Source organism: Acomys minous, assembly GCF_964271855.1.
Source record: "Acomys minous genome assembly, chromosome: 2".
NCBI classification, from domain to species: domain Eukaryota; kingdom Metazoa; phylum Chordata; class Mammalia; order Rodentia; family Muridae; genus Acomys; species Acomys minous.
This window is the reverse complement of record NC_140484.1, coordinates 79137781-79155964: the sequence shown is the minus strand read 5'-3', so window position 1 is coordinate 79155964 and position 18184 is coordinate 79137781. Positions and strand designations below refer to the sequence as shown.

General features: G+C 42.9%; 1 protein-coding gene across 3 annotated transcripts in view; it reads right to left on the bottom strand.

Moving 5' to 3' along the window:
* The window catches only part of DCUN1D3 (defective in cullin neddylation 1 domain containing 3), a 41079-nt gene that overhangs the window by 4358 nt on the left and 18537 nt on the right, over positions 1-18184 (bottom strand). The gene's annotated exons all lie outside the window — the stretch shown is intronic.

Here is an 18184-nt window from a genome sequence, read left to right as displayed (position 1 = left end):
ATTATGAAGCAGTCAATTCTAGGCAAAGGAGTGAGGTATAGACACTACACTCTAGAACTGTCCACCAATGACTGCTATTTCACTGATCTTACAATGAGCCAAAGGAGACCCCAGCTCACCATTACCTCTCCTATAAGCCTGCTTGCTCTTGTTGCTTACACTTGGAAATGGAGGATAAGGGGCATATGGAGAGCCAGCATGGGAAATTCCTAGAATCCTTAAGGTAGCATAGGTTACAAAAGTCTGATTCATTTTCAGAACACATCAAAGACTACAGTTCTGGTTGGATGTTCCAGAGGAAATATGTCTTGTCATCTTTTGCCTTCACATAAGAAAGTTATCTGGACCAGAGTTATGCCACAAGTTGATCGCCTTGTTCTATACCTAGTACCTAAATGTTCAGATTTCAACAAAAATTGTTACAATAGGTCTTTTCTTCCCAGCATAACACAAGCAATACCTTGGAGGATAAATTACCTTGGCCTGGTAGCCATGGCAACTAATTGAGCAGAACAATACGGAGGCAGCTAAGTCTCTGATAATGGTAATGGATGGAGCTGGCAACACTCTTTAGTAGGAATCATGGAGAGTAAAAGGAGCATCACCCCACCACAGCCATCCCTCCTCCCTCCCTCCCGCAGATGCTATCGAATGTCAGGAGTGGAAACTTAGCTGAGAGGCAGACTGCATGAAGAAACTTCCATGAAGTCCTCAGCAATAAGGGGCTGTAGCTATTTTAGGGTCACTCATGTTCCTGAAAGTATCCCTCACCCGAGCTCTGTTAGGAAGCCAAATATATACACTGTTTGCCTTGTAAAGTTGGATTCTGAAGGAACAGAGCGAAGAGGCCATATGCAAGCCACCTTTAATCTCATAATGGTCTAATGGTGAGGTGAAAAGTGTCAAAACTACAAGCAGGAACCTAGCCAAACAACAAAGCAAAATGTGTCTGATCTCTTTGGATTCACACAGGTATACAGTCCTAACTCCACCCTGCTCCACCCACCTGTATGGAGCCTATATTCCAGGTACTTTCCCAGCCTAGGTGTGTCTCCATACTCAATACATCTCTAAAGAGATAAACTTGCCAGATCAAAAGATAACCCCGACACTGAGAAGATCCTCCACTGTGTATTTGTTTTTATATGAACTGCTAGAAATCTGTGTGCAAAAGCAGAAGCGATTTTTAATGTCTACTCAGGACTCATTCTTAACCGTCAACTACTTTGCTATAATAGAAAATCCATGTAGAATTTAGTACTTGGAAAACTCTGCCAGCTGTTAGAACAATGGCAGCCCCTGACTCCAGGAGCCAGAAGTGTAACAAGAAAAGCAGACACTAGACAAAAATCAGTGTCAGTCGGACATGGACCTCCCACTTCTAAGGAATCTTCATGGCCATTTATGGTGCAAATTCAGAGCTCTTAAGAGTCTGGTATTGGGACAAGCAGCAGATGTTAAGAAAGGCTGAATAAACAAAAACAAATGAAAAAGTAAACAAATAAAACAGCTTCCACCAAACAGCTCCTGGACAAACTGGAGTTACTTTCTAAAGGAACCCTAAGAGGAAGCAGTGAGTGTGGGCATCTAAAAGGAGCCACAGTCATTCCTGTAGTGACGTAGACTCCTGTAAGGGTGTGTCCTTTTCTGCAATCTCAGACACAAGGCATGTCTACACATGCCCTCAAAAGAACTGCAGTTTCGATTTGTTTTAACAACAACAACAACAAAAACCACAAAGAAACCCTTACAAGAGCTTTGGCTGTGAAAAGTGACAGACCCAGACATGGCTTCTCACAGGCTGTTCATACTTCAAGCATATAGTAAGTCATAAGTGAAATCTATTCAAATTTCAAAAGGCAAGGGTTAATTCTTGGAAGACCATCATAGAAGAGAAGCAACTGTTCCGGCAGAATTCTCTCCAAACAAGAAGGACTGTAGCATGTGGAGGGTCTGGTTTCCAGATTTGTGTCTCTAAAGACTGGATTGCTGAAAGAAACAAAAGGCCCAAACTTACACAAACCCCACATGCTCACAGACTGGCAATTCTAATTCTCAAGTGTGGTGACTCACCAGTGTTTGCTGCTCAGCTCCTGCTGCAGGAGGCCCCTCAACCGGGTTAGGTAAGAGGATTTCCTGCCCTCCATGTGACCCACCTACCCAGCTCACTCACCCCACCCCCACTGGATAGATGCTTTAGTACAGTAGCTCCCTCCAAAGCTTGGCACCAAGGCCTTCAGGTAAGGGCAGAACAGATGGGGCTCCCATAGAGGCCTAAATCCCATTTACTCTGCTGCGCCTCCATGTAAAAGCATCTTTGATGACCTGATGCAATGGAGCCAGTTGCAACCTGAAGGCTTTTAACATGCTCAGCAGATGAGAAAGAAGAGGGGGAAAAAATCAATGCAGACAGATGATCCATCAGCCAGTGGCAGAAGGCTGGCTTTCTCCCATCATGGTTCTTATCTTTGAAAGGTTTCCATTCTAGTGGGATGGAACAGGGATCTCAGGGCAGTCAGCTGGTGGGTACTGCTCCTCTTTCTCTGAGTTTCTCCACACCCAGTCACAGCAACCAGCCTGTGTTCAAAAGGCTGGCAGAATATTCAGTCTTTCTAAAGCTGAAGGTCTCATGGCAATCCTCAAGTACTGAGCATTTGATACAGGGCGAAGCTCTATGCTAACTAAGCAGTTTAAGAACATTAGCCCATGTGCCCTCCTCACCGTAACCCCATTAAAGACAGGGAAACTGAGCCTCTGTACAGTAAACTTATCTAACATCACAAAACCTGGAATGTTTAGTTCAAGAAACCATGACCTGTATAAATGAGCCCACATCTGGCAATACACCATGGGACAGCACACTGAGGAACGGGTCCTGAGTTCAGGAGCAACAATACAGCAACCTCAGGATGATAGCACATCTTAACCATCACCACCAGAACACCATTATGCCTGCACCCAGTGATCAAGGACATCCTTAGCACTGCCCTCTCCTGGGCCAGGCAAGGCCAGCTGCCACGATTCCTTCAAGTATGATACCCTTGGGCTCAGCTCCCCAGTTAGGGGAGGGAGGGATATGCTAGTCCACTAGTCCACTTGTCCTAGATCTGCTCCATTACATTAGTGTGGTGAAAACTCCAGCCATGAAACTGAGCCCTAGCTCTGTGACTAACACAATTCCCCAAATCTGTTGACATAGTTTTGCACATCGGCGTCAAGAAAAGCAGATAAGAGTACCTGGTACATAGAGCCAGCCCTACCCCATAGTCTTTTCAGAAAACAGTCTTACAGGTGCTGTTGAGATGGTTCAATGATAAAGGCACCTGTCACCAGGCCAGGGACAACCTGAGGTCAATCCCCAGGACCTATATGGTGGAAGGGAAGAATAAATTTCTGAAAGTTGTCCCAGGCCACACAGAAGGTATGGTGTGTGTGTGTGTGTGTGTGTGTGTGTGTGTGTGTGTGTGTGTGTGTGTGTGTGTGTGCGCATACGTGTACACACACAGTCTCTCATTAATAATATTTAACATTTTTACTATTAGCATTATTAATAATAATTTAAATGGCCAGGCATAGTGTTACATATGTTTAATCCCAGCACTTGGGAGGCAGAGACAGGTGGATTTCTGTGAGTTCAAGGCCAGCTGGACCTACTTAGTGAGACCCAGTTTCAAAAAACCCAAACAGTCGAACACATCACTGACCATATTCAAAAGCCTCAAGGTTCCAGCACATGGAGAATCAGCCTCTCCATAGGAAGGATTTCCTTGTGATTGATCCTCAATAAAATCAAGCTGTGCCTTGTGAATACTTTAAATTGTTAGCCATGCCCTTGTTCCTAACCTGAGGCAGGCTTGCACTTGCCTCTTTCATCTACCTCTATAAGTCTGCAAAGACAGGATCTCTAGCTTTCTAGGCAATTACACTCAGTTAATGGCAGTGTCTTCCCAGGTGGCTCTCCTCCCTCCCTCTGCCACCAGCTGACAGCCTCTGTTCAATTCAGACGCTCAGTGCCAAGTTTCCAAAAACAACACAATTATTAGTAATGAATATCACCTTCTATTTGCTATATTGTATATTGTAACAGCAGTATGGAAACATAGCTCTGTGAAATAATTATTGAATTCCAGGAACCTAAATGGCAGCACACTGAAGTCAAGAAGCCTTGCTAGGAAGGGAGAAAACAGTACAGTTAGAGAGGTGGGGTGAAACAGTGATGGCGTCTATCAACCAAACCTGTCAGTCAGCAGCTCATTCCATTGCACCTAAGAGGACTGTTGAGTGGAGGGAACAAGATAATCCATGTATTTGGCACACAGAAGCATTCAGTGAAGGGTCGGCCTCCGTAATTACTATTATTACTGCCATTGCGAAGTCGCTGACAGACTCAAGCTTCTTTTACCGAAGGAAGTGATCTTTAGTAGCCAGCCCAGCCATGCCAAGTCAAATGTGTCTGCAAGTGACTGCTCTCCTGCTTTAGCTATGTGGTGCTAGTGGGTCAAATACAGCCAAGGATAAGGAGAGGTGGGATAAGGGCTGAAACACTAAGAGGATGGGGTGGAACCATTCACACATACAATAACTGGGGAACAATTTCTAAACCTTTATACTCCTTTGGATATTTATTTACCAGACAGGAACTTTGTTTAGCTTACATAGAATCAACATCAGTCCCCAGCTTTTTTCATTCAGTTTAAGCTCCAGCTGCTCCTGCCTCTTTCCCTCCCTTCTCTGCACATCAGCCTCCAGAAGCCTTCTTCCTGTGCCAGCCCTGGTTGCCATTCCTGAGGACAGGCTTGGCTGCTTGCCCAGATCAGCCTCAGCCTCAAGCCTGAAGCAGGCACTGCTAGGCCCTCAGGGCAGTCCTTAGAGGCCTGCTGTCCCTGGAGGTGTTCTAGCTCCAGCTGCCTATCTCTTTGGTAGTTCCACGAGGTAACAACCAGGCAAGCCTGTCTTCAAGTAGCTTGCTCTGGGTTGCTCAACCAACCCACAGTGAGGACTAACCCACACTGAGACCCGGTGCAAATGGAGTCAAGAAAAGGGAGGCGCTGGGAACTGCAAAGGATACGTGAGAGGGACTTGGAAGGATGATAGCTGTGGGCCCAGGGCCCAGATGCACTTTTATAACAAGCCTAAGAAATAAATGGCTGGAGCTATTATATATTTGAAAACTATGGCTTCTTAATTACCTCACAATCAGACTACAAAATAAAACCAGCCTGCCAGACTTTACCGAGAAGACTGTAGAGAGGTAGGTCTTGTTTGGGTTCTAAAATGACAATAAGCAGAAAATGGAAAGAGAAGGCAAATATGATTGGTCCATGCAATTAACATACAGTATTAACTACATTTTAAAAATCATTATAGGGAACTAGGGAGATTGGCCCATCAATAAAGTGCCAGCCACAAAAGCATGAAGACTTCAGTTTGGATCCCCTGCACCCCTGTAAAAGCTTAGGGTAGTGGTCCATGTCTGACGCCAGTGCTGGGGTGTTGGGGGTGTTAGACAGGGAAGCTTCCTGGGGCTTGCAGGCCAGCCAGCCTAAGTACATCACTACCCTCCAGGGCTAATGATAGACCTTATCTCAGAAAATATGGTGGAGAATGACACCTGACATTGACCTCTGACCTTTACACATGCACGCATACACCACCCACACATCCACAAAGTATTACATGTATTTATTGAGAATGATGTGAACTGCTATGATGACTTTACATCTCTGTAAGTTAGACAACATTTTCTTCATATAAAAGAATAAGTGAATAAACTTCAAGGAGTTGGCTTGAAGGAACCAGTCTGACTCCACACTCTCTGATCTCTATGGCAGGCCTTGTTTACTCTTCTCTGCTATGATGTGTGCCAGAACATGCCAGACCCTCTAGGAAGATGATGAGGCCCCAGGAAGAAATGTTCTTTATTAACTCTGAGGATGTCTTGGACTGTCATCCAGGACTCCTGTAAGCAATGTATCCCTTCAACAACTCATTTGGCCTCGCTGAGTTTCTGCGACTCCAATATTAAAACAAGTGGACTAGACTTGTCTTTTCAAAGTTTATTCTGGGGCTACTTTACAAATTCTCGGTGTTAAAAGAGACAGCAATTTTTATATAAAGCTCTCTAAAGACAAGAAATTGTCGTCCTTAATAAATGGCTCCCCTTGATTCTTCTTGCTCATACTATCGAAGCCAAGCCCAAAAGGATAAAATCAGATCTGAACAATGAGGTGATGGACACCATGAGCTTTCCCCTTCATCACTTTAGTTTGAACTCTTCAGAGTCAGCAGTAAGACCCTGACGCATGGCGAGCAGCTGTGCCCTATTCCTCCCACACCCCCACCCCAAGCAGCCTTTCTGGTTGGGTCAGAAAGGCTGCTCAGAAGAAAGCTGTGTTGGCTGCTGACAGGGAGCCTGTCACCACAGGAACAGCCTTGTGAAATAAGGAGCTAAAAATCAGGAGGCAAATACTATACCAAAAAACAGTGTCACCAAGGTGTGCCAAGTTTGCCCTAAGACTGTCTGGACAGAAGCAACCAACCCCAATGCCTGTCTCCATTTTCTTCCTGTCTAGAGTCAGGTCTATTCTGCAGCAACACGCTGCTGATGCTTGCATTCCCAAATAATAGCAATCTGAAATTCATGTTTCCATCTGCCATCAAAGTAATTGTAGAGCTAGTTGAGTCCACTTTCCTACTTCTTATCGAATATGATGACCAGAACATGAGCATATGAAATCCTCAGCTTTTGTACAGCAGGCAGAGGCTGAAGCGACCATGCTGGCTGAAGCCATCCTCTAAGCCCTAGAGAGTCTCCAGACAAGACCACAAGAGATTCCTAGTCCTACCTGGCAGCTACAGGTTCTGAGTGACCTTTTCAAAAAAGACTGAAAAGTAGGCACTGCCCAGTTGTAAATGACTCCTAGGAACCTGCAGACATAATGAGGAAAGACTGAGGGATGGCTAGTCTCACTTGGAACCTGGGGTATGAAGGATGATCATCTTTAGAGCGAGTAGGTCTTACCAGAGCTACCTGATGGGGAAAGCAATTTCCTCTGCCAAAACAAAAAAGACCTGCCTGTTTCTATGTTCATGGTTTTAAAGGTTTTAAAGTCCTAAAATGCCTTATACTAGCAAGCTAAAACTGCAGCTCTAGTTAGGGTTGGGTAGGACTTGCTACACCAACCAATCTTAATGCAACAGAAAAGAGGCATAAAGAAAGGAAAGAAAAATAATTCTTAAAAGAAATAGATATACTAGTTATATTTTTAGGAAATACCCTTGGGTCACATGACTTAACACCATGCAGCTTGGCACAAAGTCATTTCTTTACTTTTATTAGTTTGTCACTGGTCCTTAGGTGTCATACTTCAAATACAATCATGGACTGTATAATGATGTCTCCATCAGTAATGAGCCATGGTCACAATGGTGGTACCATCAGATCACAGTGCCACCACAGCCACCCAATGCTGTAGAGAAAGTGTTTACTTGTTCATGATGCTGCTGACATAGATAAGCACCATATACTGCCAGCTGTAAAAAGTATAGCACATACACTTATGTACAGTATACAGCAGTTACATGGCTGGGCTACATTATTTATAATGCTACTCTTCTGTTGTTAAAAGGTTACTGTAAAACAGCATGCTGTGAGACTCCGGCAGCAAGCTCATACATGTCACATTCACGCAAAGACGAACTCAATCAGAATCCATCCCCTTAGTTAAGCAGTTTATGACTAGATACTACTGGGACTATATATCTAATTATGGCCTGAGGACTTCAGCCAGTGTGGCTGGCTAGTCTGAGGGCTACTTGCCAAACACAAGCAAGCCAACCCAAACACATGCCACATAAACTTTCCAAACACAAACTAATGAAGCATTTCAGTCTCTCGGCTTTAGAACTGAGTTGCATGTTTACCCAAAATAACCAAAACTGGGCCTTCTCATATCACTGGCTCACAGTGAAGTTTTTCCTTTTCTCACCATCAGAGTTCTAAAGCAGGCCTCACTCCCCAAGTATATGCAAAGGGGGCCTGATGAGGGAGGCAGTGGATTTCTAGGTTGGCCAGGGTATTAGTAACTTTTCTAGTTGGTATTACCAAATACCTAAAGAAGGAACTTAATGGGAAGAAAGATAGATTCTGACCATCCTAGAAGATGGTCCACCCCTGCAGCAGAGTGGGAGGCAGCAGCTCTCACATCTTGGCAGATGAAGAAGCAGAGAGTACACACTGGAATCCACAGTATGGATCACCTTCCAACCTTGCCTCAAGATACCACCTCTGCTTGCAAGGCCTCAGACCCAAAGGTTCCCACAGCCTCCCACATCAGTACCACCTGCTGCCTAGCGGGGGGTACGCATTTCATATTCAAATTGTAACAGTCACTCCTTGTCTCTCCCCCAGCTTTCCCGGTGACATTCCTTGTTTAAAGGCTGTCTTTGTAACTCCTTGGTACTATAACAAGAACGGCATGCCTGCTACACTGGCTGTATGTATGCGGTCTGCTTCCTTCTTGGGATGGCCCCTCACCGACCTCACTGAGGGTGAGCTGCTGTTAAACATCAACTCCTTGCTTCAGGTGGCACATGGATATCTGCCACCCAAGAACTTAGCTGGGCAGAGCTAATTAGTTCTTAAACATCTTATTACCACATGAGCTGTCCATTTTTTGGTCGCCTTTCAATGAGTTCAGCTGAAAAGTAGTTAACTGAGGATGAGATTAGATTTTTGCATTTAGTAAAAAGCAAGAAAGGATATTGTGAAATAAGGCAAAAGATGAGGAAAGAATCTGATAGAAAAATGATAAATGACTGCTTACAGATGTCTTAAGGGATACTTCAATGATCACACAAGTCCAGCTGCAGTTTCTAGAGTCATGTGGTTTCTAAGTAAGTTCAAGTTCATCACATGGTAACTGATCAATTTCTCAGTGCTTTCTCATCCTTTATAGAGAAAATCTAAATCCATTGTAAGACCACACATACCAACTTCTTCCTAGAGGCCCATGATGGAGGCACAGTAAAAGAATTCCTCCTTTCAACCACATCCGTAACCTGGTCAGGAACGTCCATGACTACTGCCAAATCAAAAGTGCTTCTAGAAAGCCCTGTCTCTCTGTCTCTGTCTGTCTCTGTCTGTCTCTGTCTCTGTCTCTGTCTCTCTCTCTCTCTCTCTCTCTCTCTCTCTGTGTGTGTGTGTGTGTGTGTGTGTGTGTGTGTGTGTGTGTGTGTGTGTATGACTTATCCCAGAATTCTGGCTAATATAAAGGCTATCCTTTCTGTGTTTTAGAAAGCATGTGCAGAGGATATATACGATATTCATTAAACTTATAAACAAGTAGGCCATATTGTACATCCTATTTTGCACCCATTTCTACTCAACACTTTTCATAAACATCTTTTACTCTCAAAAAAATTATGTGGCCAGTCATGGTGGCGCACATCTTTAATCCCAGCACTCTAGGAGGCAAGGGCAAGCAGACTGCCATGAGTTGGAGGCCAGCCTGATCTACAAAGGGAGTCCAGGACAGGCAAGACTACACAGAAAAATCCTGTCTCAAAAAAAAAAAAAAAGTCATGTGTATTGATAAACATATAGGGACTGTGTATACACACGTGCACATAAAGGTAGTAGCCAAAGGACAACCACAAAATGTAATTCCTTGGGTACTACTGTCTACCTTGTTTTTGTTTGTTTGGCTGGGTTTGTTTTGGGATCTTACTCTATTTTATTTTTAAAATTACGTGTATTCATATATGTCTGTGTGAGAATATGTGCAGTTTTCCACGAGAGGGTATCAAATCTCATGGAGCTGGAATTACAGGTGGTTTTAAACTGTCTGACATGGGTACTGAGACTAGAACTTGGGTCTTCTTCAAGAGTAATATGCACTCTTAACCACTGAGCCATCTCTCCAACCCATTTGTTTTACAGACAGGGTCTCTCACTGCCTTGAGCTGATCAAGTAGGCTGGCTAGTGAGGACCCTGGATCTGCCTGCCTTTCCTTCCCTAGGGCAAGGATTAGCACACGCCACCATACCTAGTCTGTTTGTTGTGATTTTTAAAAAAGATTTATTAGTTCAGTGTGTGTGTGTATGTATGAGAGAGAATATGTTGTGTGTGTGTATGTATGAAAGAGAGTATGTTGTGTGTGTGTGTGTGTGTGTGTGTGTGTGTGTGTGTGTGCGTGCATGTATGTGTGTGGTATGTGTCTGTTGATTCTATTTCCTCCACCAATATAGGCTCAGGAATTAAACTCAGGTCATCAGGCTTTGGTGGCATCCCTACCTGCTGAGCCATCTCAATGGCCCTACACCTGATTTTTTTTTTTTTAAACATGGATTCTGGGATTACTGAACTCAGGGCCCAGGCTTGCATAGCAAGCACATTAGTGGCTGAGCTACCAACATAACCCTCAACAAAAATTGTTATTGCCATTAGTGCTTCAGACAATTCACAAAGAATTTATGAGGCTATTTAGAGCCTACTATTCCATCTTTCAAAACTCTGGTATTATATTCCAGAGGCAGCAAAGACGGTCTGTGTTAAGACACTGTAAACAGCTTACTATCTCATTGAATAGACATCACGATTTGCCGTTTTAATTTTTTACTCTCAGATGCTACCTGCTCCTGTAATTCACTATTATGGACATACTAGGGTAATAAATACAAAATAAAGTTAAACCCAGAACATTAATACTTATTTCCTGAGAATAAATCCCAAGAAGAGAAATTAATGAATCAAAGATTATGCATAAGAACATTTTATATAAAAATCTATTCTAGCAATAGATACATACTTTCTACATATTGAAGTATTTAGAACTAATTCAATTTCCAAAACAAAACAAAATAAAAAACTACCTTTACCAAGAGCATGGCAGACATTATATTTAAAGAAAGTGTCAGCTTTACTGTGAGCACTACGACTTAATAGAGTTGTTACATGATAGGACAAGAAACAAGATGCTCAAATGATCGTCTTTCAATTTCATCTAAATTTCCTCAATTTTTGTTTTTAAGTATTAGACAAAATTTATCCCTTCTACCCTCCAAAAAGGAAAGATGGTGCCATCTGAAAATCTCATGAGTCCTCATCCTCTTAGCACTGGGCTGGAAGTCTGGCTCTTGGACTAACCAAGCCAGAGTGAGTCATCTGCACATGGGCATTTAGCCCAGAGCTGTCATATGGACTTCTGAGCTATAGACTGCGTGAGAGGATATTACAGAACATAACAGAACCACACCATCTAGCCTCTCTATCAGATAACTGGCCAAGTTTCACAAGTACTTCCCTATCTCTAACCAACCCCTGGCCTAAGACTGTGTATATGGGATTCATAATGAAGCATGTGACTCAGGCCCACCAATGCCTTACATGTTCCTGGCTCCAATGACTATTATCAGGGGTACACAGGCACCAAAGCCCACCAGAGAAAATTTCAGCACTGAAAATAGTCACCATACCAGAGCCACTAGGGAAAGTAAAATTCCCATCGAAGAAGGTGACTCTCTCTTTGCTGGGTGAGCTTCAAATCTAATGCATACAGACCTCAAGAATGAGCTTCTTAGGTGGAAAGCAATACAGAGAAATTAACAAACTGTGTTTTGAAGACATCATTTACACCCTAAATTCAATGGCTTCAAGAATGGAGATCAAAGCCTATCCTTCATGAATATGCCAGCCAGTAAATTCTCTTTTACATTCACCAGATGTCAGCTTGTGTCACAACTGAAAGGATTCTTACAAAGACAGTTTACCACTTCTCAGATCTCCTATTTAAGCAGCACAGAAAGGAATTCCAATACTTAGACTTCCTGATTCATGTTCCTGGACCAGCTTACTGGGCCACAATTTCAACTCAGTGTCATGGGTACCCTCAGCTGAACAACAGGAACAATAATCCCTGGCCCATGAAAGCTGTCAAATTCCATTACAACTAGGTGAACCATTAGAATAGTATTTATATAAGATGGCATGACTAACAAGCTAAAAGAACTATCTCAGCCCTCCTCTAAATACACAGTTAGAGAGCACTTAGTCCTGCCTTTTATTATGGGAACATTTTTCTCTCACCTTCATGTTCCCAAAGATGACCCCACTCTTTTATATATATTTATTTTATTAATTTCATATTACATCTCAATTGTTATCCCATCCCTTGTATCCTCCCATTCCTCCCGCTTTCCCCCTACTCCCCTCCCCTATGACTGTGACTGAGGCGGACCTCCTCTGCCCCCTCTGCTCATAGGGTATCAAGTCTCTTCTTTTTTTTTTTTTTAATTTTTTTTTAATTTTTATTTATTTTTTATTATTTTTTTAAAGTCTCTTCTTGATAGCCTGCTATCCTTCCTCTGAGTGCCATCAAGCCTCTCCATCTAGGGGATGTGGATGACCCCACTCTTAACATTCGAGCACCACATGATGGGATGTAAAGCAAACTCTCCTGGAAGCCTTTGTACAATAATGACATGACCAATCTTCTTCCACCTTAAAGGTATTTTATCTAAACCACATCCTATGAAAGTGAAAAACTAGACATGACCAGAATTCTTGGTTTCAATTACTATCAAACAATTTCCCTTTAAGTACTAAAAGTCACTTTAGGAAAAATTCAGGTTTTTAAGACAAAGACTAAAAATGATCATGCTTGTCTGTCTTTATTATATGTATCCTATATGTGTGCATATACACACATACATTTACTTTCTTAAGCTATTCATTTTCACAAATGCACATTATAATGTATAGAGACAAACAGATACTTAAAATATAGTGTTGAGGAATGTTAATTCAGAACATGGCTGTTCTGGAAAGAGATCACATCCAAACACTTTCTAGGTCTATGTGATCCAGCTGGCAAGAGATCACATTCAGAGACCTCCTAGGTCTGTGTGATCCGGCTGGAATACAAACACACCTTTAATCCAGGAGACAGAGGCAAACAGACCTGAGTTCAAGGCCAGCCTGGTATAGAGCAAGTATCAGGTAAAGAAAAGATGAGTTCCAGGCATAGTGATACATGCCTTTAATTCCAAACAAAGGTAAAGTGAGTTTGTAGAAGGAAGCACCCATGTTTGAAAGTAATGTCTAATTGAGTGGCAGAATCAGAGGTGATGAATCAGAGGTTTGACAAAATAGGATATGCTCAACTCTCAGAAGAAGAGAGGAAAGGGGGAAAGAGGCAGTTTTACAGAGAGGAGGCAGTTTCCAGGACAGTAATAGAGAGATGGGTTGCAGAGGGAGAACACAGGTGAAGGCAGAAGAAGCCAGAAAATGAGAATACAGAAGATTAGAGCAAATTGCTGAGTTAGTCTGAGGCCAAGCAGAACAATTCAAGGCCAAAAGAGAAGCCAGACTGAATAAGTCAGCTGGGAGAAGAATTTGAGCCCGAACAGCTGAGTTGAACCAGCCAGCCCAGAGCTCAGAAAGAACAAATAAGGGTGAGCTCATTAAGCAGTAAGTCTCAGAGGCTGAAAACATTCTAAGCGTAGATTAGATTGTATGGAGGCTAGAAGCTTCTAAGCCTAGGCCTAGGTTAGTAGAAGGAAGCAGTAAGCCTCCCAGATAACAACTGAGCCAGGAAAATAAATGTTACTTTTACATAGAGTCTAACATAGGGTAGAAAGCAACAAACAATAAGGTACTGCAGGCTTTGCAAAGTAAGGTTATTTCTTGCTGGGAGTGGCGGTACATGTTTTTAATCCTAGAGCTCAGGAGACAGAGGCAGGTGAATCTCTGTGAGTTTGGGGCTAGCAAAGACTACACAGTGAGACCCTGTCTCAAACAACACAACGCTGACTCTCTTGGTTGACCTGACAGGCTCTATTTTAGGAAAATTCCAACATGAGAAAACTCCAAAGCCAAGCAGTAGAACAAAGCCTTTTCCTCCTGGTTACTGATATGCCTGACAGACTGAGGGCAGCTTCAGGCCCAGAACAAACTGTACATGAGTGCACAGAGCTCTGCATCTAGTAACAGAGTCTGAGGACTTGCATGCAACTTTCTGAACACTCATCAGTTTTGAATGTACTTCAACCACATCCAGGGCCTTCACTCAAAAATCAGTAGTGCAAATACTACAGCTCCTTCAGCTTCTCCTGAAGCCCTACTTGTGCCGTCTAGAAGAAGAGGACATGCTTTGTATGAAACAATAACTGGACCTACATAGGTCTTACCAGCTCTCCATTGGACACATTGCACATCAGTGTTTTCACCTGAAGTTTGGGGGAAATTAAAGGATCATTTTGTACCAGATGTGTCTCAGTTCAATTACTGAGATGGATTCAATCAATTATGTGTCATTGTACTCTAATCTGGGACAACATTTCTGTTTGTTTGTGCTTTTATACTGATGGTTGGTTTTGCTTTTTGAGACAAGAGATCTGCCTGCCTCTGCCTCCCAAGTGCTGGAATTAAAAGCATGTGCCACTGTGCCCAGCAGCGTTGGTTTCCTGGTTTGCTTTTATAGCTATAATTAGTCCAGGCTGACCTTGAATTTGTGATCCTCCTGTCCCAGCTTCCTAAGTGCTAGGATTACAGGCCTGCATCAGCAGCCTGGCTTTATTCTGAGTCTCACTTGTTGATGTGTCTGATGCCCCAACAATACAAATTATATCCTCTGTACCTCAGTTCTTAAGCACAAAGCAAGTGTTTCTACATACCTGCTGATGAAGCACTGTTAGTGTGGTGGTCTGAATAAGAATGGCCCGCATACGTATTTGAATGCTTATTGCCCAGTTGATAAGATATTTAGAAAGGATTAAGAGGTGTGGCCTTGTTGGAGGCAGTGTGCCACTGGGGTTGAGCTTTGAGGTTTCAAAAACCCACCCCAGGCCCAATCAGTCTCAGTCAGTCTCTCTGTCTCTCTCTCTCTCCTCTCTGTCTCTTGTCTGTCTCCCTCCCTCTGTCTCCCTTCCTCCCTCCGTATCTCTCTCCTTCCCCCCCTCACCCCCCGTGTGTCTGTCTGTCTGTAATTTACAGATCATATGTGTGCTGCTCTCAGCTACTGCTCCAGAACCATGCCTGCCTGCCTGCCTGCCTTTGTGCTCCCTTGGAAACTGTAAGCAAGCCTCCAACTAAATGCTTTCTTTTATAGGTTGCCTTGATCAAGGTGTCTACTACCCACGGCGAGAGAACAGCGAGTCAGACAGGCAGTGAGTGCTCATGATGCACAAGGCACTAGTCTGTCACTTTACTGTATTAACTCACGATGAATCAGGGATGCTTAGCTCCTGCCCTAGCACAATCATGCCTAACAAATCATAGTTACTTATACCAATGGATGAAATGATGTCAACAACAAAGGAACTGAGTCTGATGGATACAGAACTCAATTCCATTTCTTAAGAACTGGTTCTTAAGGTCAGATTTCTTTGAGACCCCTTTCCCTCCTGCATTCTACCACCAAATCCAGACATACTTGCCAAAGCAGAAAAGAGCAGATTCCACCTCCACTGAAAAACGGAGGGGTGTGTGTGCTTATTATTCCAATGATTCCCCACCTCATCACTTTCTCAAATAGTGGGGTACAAATAGCTTCTCAACCAGTAGTAATATGGCTCTAGCTCTCTTCACTTCCTAAGCTAATTTTCACCTCTTATAGTGAAATCCAGAATTTGAGGATGAAAACATGGAATTCCATCTGTCTCTTCTTATCCATACCTCATTCCCCTGGAAAAGGGAAGGGTGTCACATTATTCACAGAAATCATTCCTGTCTCTTCTCTTACCAAAAGTGCAAGCCAAAGGTTAACTGAATCCACAGTCACATAGTATTCTAGGTGTGGCAACGTGGTGGCAACATTCAGGGTCTGGCTAGCCTCCCCAGCTAATATGTGAAAATATCTTACTTAAAGGGGTTTGGGACCAAGAGCCTTGTTTGGATACTGCATATGCTTATTTTAACAGGGAGTCAACCACTTAAAACATAAAGGACTAGTCTTGAGACACTTGCTCCCACTATGTTACCTATAAGAACTCACTGAGGCAGGGCAGATTTCTGTGAGTTCAAGGCCAGGCTGGACAGCCAAAAGAAAAGAAAAAGAAAAAAGAAATTTCACTGATGATATAATGGCTTTTGACTTATCTTAAAGCATCTCCCTGTCAAAGATGATACGAGATGAGGACAATACACTCTGCCTCTTCAGATCCCCTAGGAACAATGAGCAACGCTGCAAATGGCAGCAAGAAAAGGCCAAGAGCTGAAGTCCTGAACAAAGCTTCCAAATCCAGACATACTTGCCAAGAAGCAAAGAGCATTCCACCTCCGCTGGCTGGCAGGCAGGCCCACACATTCTGCTTAGCCATGTGAAACAGCCAGCTCTTGCTCTCCCCACCCCCAAGGCCCAGTTAGGATATTTGGGGTAGCAAGAGAATAGCAACACTGGTGACTTTTCTAGGAGATGTTGTGCAAAAATAGAGCTTCCAATTTTAGGCCTAAAGTTGAAAAGAAAAATAGCCAGAATTAGAAGTTTGTTTTAACACAATACACTGAAAACTCCAAGTATTCCAAGTTTAAGTGCTGGTAGCTGGGGACAGGGTCATACTGTCACAGGGCTCCTCACTGAGTCGGCAAACAGTAAGGCTTGTTTAACAGTGCACATCCATCAGTGCAAAACTAAGAAACCTACTGTGTGGGGTGATGGAAAATCAAACTGCCACTCCTCATGCTTGCCTGACACAAATGAATCTCGGCAGCAACTTAAAAGACAAAAACAATAAAATTTTTTTGAGGCTAGTCAAAGAAGAAATGTTTGAAATCCTAACTAAGTATGAACCATTTTTCAGAAAATTAAGTCAGTGTAATGAGGTGGGAGGGGGAGTGCCCCTAAACTAATCTTCTAAGCTTCAATCACCAGCTTCAATATTTCCGGGTTTTAATACCCAGTCTTCATCAACACACCGTATGTGGAAGCAAAAGCCCAATGCCTACTTTTTACAGCAAGCAAGTCTCTAGCCTTTGAGGTCTGAGAATCACTCTGGCAGAACTGGGTAAGGACAGAAGGCTCAGAGTGAGACTGTCATGATGATAAAGACCTCTCAAAGGGTTTGTGGGCGCCATAAATTACCTAACAAATCTACTTCATGAGGCAGCCAGGATTAACTCCTGTTCATCCAAACTGATGCAGTATTGCCCATAGGCTTACCAAATGGAAGACTCACTATGCACCACAGCTGAGCAAAGGCACAGTGATTGGTCCCACTGTGTGTCAGCTTGCTGTCATTAACTATTCAGCAAGAAAAACCAAACATACAACCTTAAAAACACAAAACAATTGTGGCATTTTTTCTTGTAAGCCAAAACTAAAAACTTTAAGAAACAAAAAAGAAAATACATTACTCCCTGCAACTCCAAGTAAGTTTTTCTGATTGAACTTTTAAGGAAGTAATATGACATCTTACTAGAACAGATGCATTATTATGTCCAGTAGTACATGTACAGGGATGAATGCATTATATATGATTTACTTCCACGCAACAGAAACACTCATGGCTCACAACAGTTAAACAAAACCAGCCCAGCACTTAGGAGGCAGACACAGTAAAATCTCTGTGAATTCAAGGCCAGCATGGTCCACCTGGCAAGTTCCAGGACAACCAAAACTATGCAGAGAGACACTGTCACAGAAACAAACACAATCATAAGCAGTACAAAGAGAGAAACGATGTTGCTGTCTTAGCAACCAGCATCTTGAACTACAAGCTCAAGAAGGAAAGTATGTGCAGTGCATGGTAGGACCAGTTGACACCCAAGAAAAGATTCCTAAAGAATCTAACAGGGACTCTAAGGGAGCTGGAGATTTTAGGGGAGGGAGAAAGGGTGGGGAAGAGAAAGCAAGAAAATGCCTTCATAGGAAGTGTTTTCCTCACACATGTGATATAAAAGCACCAAGGAGGACTGCTCGGGAGGAGGTAGAGTATCAACAAGAGAAAGGAGTGAGGGAGAAAGGGCAGTTAAAAAGAAGATAAATAAAAGCAAAGTGTAAAGTGACATATATGGATGAAATGCCATAATGAAACCCATTACTTCACATGCTAACTTACAAAGGATAGCTACTACAGAAACAATTTAAGTAAGTACTGACTTGGTATTTGGTGCGCTGCACAATCTGCCTTTATCCATGTGAGTCTGGGTACTCTCCCAAACTCTCCACAAATGCTTCCCTAAGGTTC